The sequence below is a fragment of the Gopherus flavomarginatus genome, chromosome 1 (genome assembly GCF_025201925.1).
Source record: "Gopherus flavomarginatus isolate rGopFla2 chromosome 1, rGopFla2.mat.asm, whole genome shotgun sequence".
Lineage (NCBI taxonomy): Eukaryota > Metazoa > Chordata > Testudines > Testudinidae > Gopherus > Gopherus flavomarginatus.
This window is the reverse complement of record NC_066617.1, coordinates 243,027,125-243,036,216: the sequence shown is the minus strand read 5'-3', so window position 1 is coordinate 243,036,216 and position 9,092 is coordinate 243,027,125.

Here is a 9,092-nt window from a genome sequence, read left to right as displayed (position 1 = left end):
AAACCTCCTTACAATAAGAAAACATTAAATTAATTCCATGGCATGTATATGCTGTTCGGGGGTAGGGGGAGAGCATTTATTGTTATCCAATACATTGTGTTTCCATCTTGGCTAATTTGAAGGTCAGGAATGTTTTGTAGACTCAAAGCCAACAGGATCTTCAGGCACCTGATGGTAATTGCATGAGCAATTTATTAGTACAAAATAACAGACTTCTTTGTAATTTGAGAAAATGTAACATAGTTCCACAAATAAATAGTTTCACTGGAGTAAAATAACAATAATAAAAGCACAAAAACTTTTGTTTTTTCGAACTCCTCTCTGAGGTGTCAATTCTAGGATGGGAGGTCCTCTGTGCTAAGCAGAAGACAAGTAGTCATCAATGGGGATCTACGTAGGTCTTAAGGGTACTTGTGTAATATTTAAATCTTAGTCTATGAGATTTTCTACTGAGCTGCACCAGGGAAAGCTAATACCCATCCCTCCTGATGGAAACAAAAGTATAACTATTTTCAAGAAAAAAATTAAACCTTAAAAGCAGCTAATAGACATCTCTTGTCTCTCCCTGCCATCTTGTCTCAAGATGATCGGAGCGAGAGACAACTGAGATACCTTTTGTATAGACAATATGGGACTGAATTCCTCATCCAACAATTCTTTTAACAGTTTTGGTAAAGTGAGAAGAGGATTGCCTCTCTCTGCACTCTCGCTTAAGTCTATTACTTGGAGACTGGCAGACCAAGACTTATTTTTCAGGGTCTCCAGATTGTGACATGATTGCACACTAGTTTATGACATCTGATCCAAAGCTGAGTAGGGTCAGTAGAAGCCTTTCCATTGACATTGTTCAGGTTTGGATCAGGTTCTGTAATAGGTAATAGTTTTGCAATTATTTAATTCCAGGTTAATTTGATCTTCTTTGTTAACAATGACAGATTACTTCCTACAATCTTTTCTAGGGAAGTCTCAAGTTGACTGAATCTTGGGGCGGGAGGTGGGGTGGGCGGGGAGCAGATGGATGGGACACACTAACTTCTGATCCATATTTCTCATGAGTTGATTCCAGGCATTGAATGTAATAACTTTCTCTCCAGGAGCAAAAAACAAAACAAAACAAAACATACCAGTGAACCTGCCTGGACTGGGAGCTATGAAGCTCCAGAGAGAAAAATATCCTCAGAGTAACACATTGCCACCATCTCCTCTGATGTTAGACGGCATACTGTCACTGCTGTCTTGACTTCTCAAACAATGTATGTGTCAGTGGAGGTATAATGCCACAGAAGGAAAACCGGTAAAATGCTTGCAAAGGATAAAATAGTCAAAGTGAAGGCTGGGGGTAGGCACTAGTGGCTACATGCACTCTAAGGGCAGTCCTTCTTTATGCCTCATCCCCATGCCAGCAGCCAGGGGTGAGGCAAGGTCTGAGTTAATGACTGTTATGATTGTTGTTGAACTTAACATCACCAGAGCCCAGTGTACTCCAGCTCGACCACCTCAGAGAGCTGCCCTACCTAGACAGCCAGGGATTCCCCCCGTGGAGGGGTAACCTCAAGGTTTGTGAAGCTGGCAAAGCCAATTCTAAACCTCTTCAGGATGCCCCTTATGTCTAGGTTCGGAATAAAGACGTTTAGAATCAGCTCTCTGTCTCATTTGTGCCGTGCTAAGTAAAATGCAGAGAAAGATGTGCATACCTTATTTTAGTGTTAATCAGGACTCAAGTCATCATGCTGAAGTAAGGTAAGTGAAGAGGTAAGTGAAGAGTCTGTAGCTGAATTTCAGTATTGTTGCAATCTCCACTTTCTTATTGCTTGGTGGTGGTGTCCCTGGACCCAAACAGTTAGCTAGTATTCAAGGGCTTGCCAGACTGTTTCTGTTAGGAGAAACTGATGATAGAGTCAAGTATTTCATTGGTAAATCTTGGTCATCTACAAAAAATGTACGCAAAGTCCTTTCTCAACACAGTAGGAACAAACAGGAGGCAGTTTCCTTCTTCAAAAATCCAAGCCTGCTTCCCAGCCAGTCCTGTGCTTCAAGGAGTTCTGTTCTGTGCCTTCTCCAGGCCATGCTACAGCACTTCTCAGGCTTTCGGCTGGATTTCTGGTCCTGTCCACACTGGGCACACACACAGAGTTCCACCAATCAGTGCCTTAGTCTGTGTGTTTGCAGTCAGTGCCGGGGAAACCCCTCTTATTTTCCCTGAGTTAGTTCTTGTTCATGTCTTCCCATGCAGTGCTGGGCTGATGGTTTCTATTGTTTCATCTATCTTACTCCATAAAAGTGTTTAATTGCTTCATCCATTTAGCGTGAATGAAAGATGGCTAGCACACCCATCAGAATCAGTGAGGTGTGTAATTGCCGATTGATCAAAGACACACTTGCTGGCAACCACTAGTACCCTCCAGCACAACAGTAACATTGTTTTATAGAGCCCATTTTCTCAGGCCTGGTCTACATCTAAAAGTTATGTCGACCTAGCTATATTGGTCAGGGGTATGAAATATTCACACCCCTGCGAGACATAGTTAAGCTGACCTAAAGCCTAGTATAGACGCTTCTAGGTTGACAGAAGAAAGCTTCCATCAACTTAGCTGCTTCCTCTCAAGGGGGTGGATTTACTTTACTACTGCAATGGGGAAAAAATCCTTATTGCTATAGTAAGTGTTTACACTACAGCAGTGCAGCTGCAGCTGTAGTGTTGGTAGTGTAGATGTAGCTTCAGTAACATGAAATGGAGGTATGTTCCTTGTGTAGTCATTTACTCCAGCAGACAGTGAGGACTGGTCTGCACTGAAAATTTACGTCAGCATAGCTACGTCTTTCTGCGGTATGAAAATCCACACACCTGAGAGATGTAGGTAGGCTGATCTAACCACCGGTGTAGACAGTGCTAGGTCAACGGAAGAATTTTTTTATCGACCCAGCTACAACATGTCAGGAAGGTGATTACCTACAGTGACGAGAGAACCCCTCCCTACCCGTCTGTGCTGCTGTAGCGTTTGAAGTGTAGACATAGCCTGAGTGTAAAACGCCACCATTGTGCATTCTGATTTGGTCGCGTTATATGCCCACTTTGGACAGATATAAATGACTACACCCAGATAGCTATTCCTTACCTTTATGCCATCAAAAGGCCAAAACTGAAGTAGCACCATAGAACTTTATCCAGAGAATATAAAGAAAAGCTCTTGCTTTTTACACCGTTAAAAGAGCTATCACTGAAATTGTACTTACTTACTGCTGGATCAAAATGATCTTTTTGCAACAGTGCTGAACTTACTTGAAGTTGTGGTATAAGTTTGGCTTGGCATTAGCTGAAGAGCAATAATACTCAAATCTACCTTACCTATGCCACAGCCAAAAATAACGTATATGTTTTACTGTAGATGTCTTTGGTGCATAGGCTATATTTAAAACATGTTAGTTCTTATCTACTCTTCTGTTTTCTTCAGCCACAGACAGGATAAAGTAATATTTGCTCAGAGACCAGAGCTGCTTTCGTAGTAATATACCAATACGGTTATCTGGCATATCCAGTTGGTTAGTGATTCTTTCAAGGCAAATTATGGTGACAGCCCCTACTAGCAATTACTATTTCTTCACATCCTCATTAAAAGCGTATGCCATAAAAATGCTTGTTGATGGCAGTTTCTTATCTTAAGGCTTGGTACAAAGCATACCACACAGACACAGGATATGGCTGTCCTCTCTCCTGTCCTATTAGGCTCTCTTATTTGGTAGTTTTCAGGTTTTTTTTTTTTAGTTTAATTAATATTTTTCATCCAAAACAGTAGCAAAAGTACAGTAGTTCAAACTGATGCATTTTTAATAGGTGTATCAGAGCTCTGCTCTTGATGGCAAAGAACAGATCTTAATTAAAGTTGTGTGAATGAATTTTGATAATAATCTGCATATTGGCCGGGGGGGGGGAGCACAACACAATTTAGTTACAATAGCTTCACTAGGTAATATAAACCATAATAGCTTTACATCAAAAAAATCACATTGACATTCTTCTCAAACTGTCCACTCTTAAGACGTCAGTCCAGCGATCACTTATGTACATGTGTAACTTCACTTATATGAATAGTGTTATTTAGATGAATAGAATAACTCACATCAATAAAATTGTGCAGTATATAAGTTTTTTCTTGCTCAGGACCTAAATACATATTTCCCTTAAAGTATAAATATCTCTAGAAGTTCATTTCAGAGATAAAGCATTTTTAAAAAGTCCTTATCTGTCCTTTGAAAGAAGCAGCTTAACCAATATTTTCCTTCACATTTTAGTCTGTCTCCATCCTCACCAGAAGTCACTCTTTCTTCCTGGATCTTTGCCAGTTTCATAGCATTTTATGTTTGTGTAACTATTAGCTTCCAAGGCAGGAACAAAATATTGCAGCCACATGATATGCTCAGGAAATCCTTTTTTAAATATTTGCTAGTTCTGTTTCTTTTCCCTGGGGAGGAATAACAAGATTTTATCTCCCTCATACAGACTATCAATTGCCTTTTCCTGCTTATCTGTAAATCTTAACCCAGTCTTGGAGTAGGTGGTCTCAAGTTAGCGTTTTTATTTTTTTTAAATCCAAATACAAATATTTTACTGCATTAACTCAGAGTGACTAGAGTTATCTACCATAGCTTAAAGCATATCATTTTAGTTTTCTCTCTCGGTTTATATTTAATTTTTAAAACAATTACACACACTTTAAATAACTGAGATGTCTGTTTCTTGTAGCCACCAGTCCTGTAACCTGAGCCACTCAGGCAGACCTTTATGCCTGCACAGAGTCCCATTGGAGAGTATGATCACTGAGGCTTTGCCTGAGGAGATGCATCTGCCCATATGGATCCAAAGGCAGGATCAAGGCCTAAATCTAGAGATGGAAAGGACTAGCTAGTAATTGGGCCCATGCCTAAGACAACTCTATAAAGTTCAAAAGTATTTTGGTGTAAAAATTATTGTTGCTTCCTATGACAGTGAACAGGTTTGGTTCTCAATATACAAAGGGTTAACTCTAGCTTCACCTTCACCTTGCTAAAGTGTCCCCTCCTCCCCACAGGCAGCTGAAGGAGACAAAAGGAAGGGAATGCTTGTGAGAACATAGGGCTCCTAGCCCAGATACCCCCAAAGTTAGGGAATCTTTTATGTTGGTTTGCTTAGGGTAACTTAGTTTGATTATACTGACAGAAATAGGCTCCTGCTCGTTCTGCTGCTTTATGTCTGCTGAGTCACCCTATGTCTGAGCTGACTTTAAAATCTGCCCACCCCACATAAAATTAGCCCACAAAAAAAAGCATAACTGGAAGCCAGTTTGCCTCCTCTTAGACATCTATGTTACTGTAAGAATTCTCAGTGACGGCTGTGATTCACTGACTGTAGGAGTGTTGCTGTAAAATGATCTAAAACAGCTTTTCAGCAGAGTACAGAGGCACTTGGAAAGCTACATTGTCAGAGTGTTTGCCATTTTCATTTCTAAGCAGTAGGGCCATAGCCATGGATGGGCCTGGGTAGGCTGTGGGCCACTCACTTAGCATCCAGGCCTACTCACATCTTAGTAGGGTGTAGAACTGCTACAGCTGCCCAGAGCACCACTACAGCACCCAAAACCCAGAATGAAGCTACGCATCCGTCCTTCAGAAAGCCACACTCCAGCAGCTCTGCCTTGCCATTTTCTGAGCCGCCACATGCAAGTGCACAGATTGGCAGGTGAAGCCCTGAGTCTGAGCGCACCAGTGCTAGGAAGAAGGTGTGGTTCAGGGGAGAAACTGAGCTAGGAGGTGCTTGGGGGCTGCCCGTTGGCCAGCAGTGCTCTCTGCATGGCTCATCCCATGCATGGCAGAAGGCAGCGGCAAGGCCAGTCTCTCTGCAGTGCTCCCTGGAGAGGATGCACTTTGCTGGGCAATTCAGTAGAGTCCGGGCCAAGTTTCACACCCAGGCAAGCCCCTGTTCATGCCTCTGCAGTACAGCCAGAGCTGACCCCATACGGGGCCATACAGTCTGCAGGAGATGCGAGCCCCCAGATGAAGGGCAGCAGCCCATATCCTGCAACAAGGCAACGGCTCCTTCTCTTCCCCCGCTGCAGAGACAAGGCACATCTGAGGAGATCAACCCTTCGCACCCAAGGCAGGCTGCACAGCCAGCCAGCATGGCCAGTGGATAGCACAGACTGTCATTGCCCGTCAATGTCGGGGCCCACCCACATTTCCACTCCTACCTACACCACTGCTAAGCAGCTAAAAAAACCCCAACAATTGAGTAAAGTAGATCTGTGCCCAGAATGATTCAATAAATAGTGTGTGTACAAAGGTAGTGCAAAGTGTGTGCAAAGGGTACAAAGACCCATTAGCTTTAGAAATCTCTTCTTTATTAGCATGTTAGCCTAAAATGAAGACTACTACCTGCCTGAGCACAGGGGCTCAACTTGATGACTTCTCAAAGTTCCTTAAAGACCCCCATTTCTATGAAATTATGATTCTCTGATCTTTATTCAAGCAGCCAACTGTACAGTCAAAGTTGGTGGATCTTTTGGACACAAGGTAAATTAAATTGGGTAACTAAACTAAACATCTGGTAAAAATATTATTCTCTACATAAGGCCAAATTTGCAAATAATGGATATGAGCAAAAGTTTGTATGCATTTTCTGGTCACCTAACTTAGGTACACAAATCTCTAGTGTGCTTGCACTTCAGGTTCTTTGTGCATGAACAACCATAACTAGTGAATATACATTGGTGGATTTGCATATCTAAAGTGGTGCCATTTGAATATTTTGGTCTAATTTATTTTCATTATATGACTATTAGTGGCTGAGTTTGTTTAAGTCAGTCTGAGTCTTTGGGAGAGTTCAGTCTGCAAGTCTGAACAAGGATCACTGTGAGGAATATAGTTAAATAGGTGCAATATCAAACGCAGAGGGGAAAAATCAGTAGAGACTTTCACAACAAAAATATGTATGGAAGCTTTTAAGAAAAATCACAGCACTTTCTAGGACAGAGCAAGCATACTAAGCACAAATCTATAGCATTAGGCTTCCATAACTGAAGCCAGTGGGGTTAGTGGAGCTGTCTGGGTATTACTGAAGGTAGAATTTGGCCCTAATTTCCCAGTTGTCTACTTAGAAGATTCATATCTGCAAGTATAAAATGTAATATAGAACAGGATTTGGCAGGAGTTGTGAGGACTGCAGTAGGGATTTAGGCACCTAAATCCAAGATTTAGGCATCTACATACCTTTGTGGATTGAGGCTTTTCAGCTTCTCTCAGAGACAATAAAAACTAGGTATCAGAACAGAATGTTTATATGGGCAAAAACCCTAAAGACAATCCAGCTTAGGTTGATGTTTTGCTGCTACTGCTGTTAAAGTTTACAATAAAGAAAAACTCCAGGAAGGGGACGTTTGGACCAGTCTCAGTTTCTATATATTGTGTTAGGAGCAAGAAAAGGAGAATGCTATCAGTTTACACTATGCTTAAATGTGTGTGTATGTATGGGGTAACCCCTGCTTTTATTACGGGTAGTAAAACAAACCGATTCCCCATGCTCTCACACCTCCTTAGGTCTTATTGCTTAGGACTAGAAATCTAAGAACCCACTGATTTCAATCAGGATTAGATCAGTCCTTAAGGCAGGGGAGGTAATAGTTGGATGGTGTGTAATGTTCTAAAATATTCAGTCAATTAAATAAGAGAAAATCTTACTCAAATTATGTTAACTGGATGGTTTGGATTTGTGACCTACTTTCCCCTTCATAGTATAAGTTGTCAAAAGCAACATACTGTTGGACAAGGGGAGTCTTGTTTTAGAGCTCATTCTTTGGAATTCCAACAATATATTATCATTCCTGTGGGAGTGTGTGGCTATATAATTAAGTCCTCAAAACATGCACTTTGATTAAAATGTAGTATAAAAATAAAAATGTTTTAAACTTGTACCTTGTGATCCCTCTCATTTGAGGATCTCAGTATTTTACCAACGTTTATTAAGCCTTCTAAGAGCTTTGTGAGTTACAGAAGTGCCACTCTGCTATTATAGGCGGCAGTGTTGCCTATTCATGGCTCTGCCATTGGTTTGTGGGGTGACCTTGGAAAAATTATTTCCCTCCATGTGCCTCAATTTCTCCATCTGTAAAAGGGGGATAATGATACTCCCTTAATAAAGCATTTGGGGACCTACTGATGAAAAGTGCTATATAATATCTAGGCATTATTATCCCCTTTATACAGACTGATAAACAGACACAGATCAAGAGACTTGCCTGAGGTCACACACAAAGTCAGTGGCAGAGCTGGGAATAAAAGCCATGACTTTGACTCCTAGAAACTCTTTTTTTTTTCACTTTGTGCCAGCTGTTCTTGTGTTGGTCTCCACAGATATTAAGGAGTGGATGAAGACAAATAGTGCTGCATTCTGCATGAAAGTCAATGGCTGCTTATTTCATAAAGAGGTGATCTACAAAAGCTTTTCAGTTAAAGCAAAAAATGCCAACCACCACAACAAAAAGGAAATCCCAAATCAGTAACAGATCAGTAGACTCAGTTACAAGCTGTTAGGATACAATATTTTAAATCTTTCTCAGCTTTATTGTCCTGCCATGTACTCATGTCAGGATGGTGTTTTTTCTCTTGTAACAATTAATCACATCACTAACACCTAAAACACAGCAGGAAGATGTTTTTCTTTCTGATGTTTCAGGGTGCAGTGGAGAGCAAATAGGTGTAGATAACAAACACACTTTGACAGTTGTGAATGCTGCCATATGTCAGAGGAAGAAGTTAAACTGTGCAGATTTAATGTACAAGTGATTTCAAGGCAGATGTGTCAGTAAAACTTTTAACCAGATCTGTAAAGTTGAGCTGTTAAAACACTAATGAATTTATTAAAATCACTTTTCCTGGTTGTGGTATAACATGCCACTGGTGACACTGATTCACCCAGGGTTGTTGGCAGGGGTGATCAAATCTGGGACCTGTGCAGCTTAATGCATGAGCCTCCACTCCAGGAGCAAAAAGACACATCTCATTTAACCAAGCAGGTGCATCAATCATTAGCTGGCTTAACCATCACTGGGGGGAGACAGAGTGCC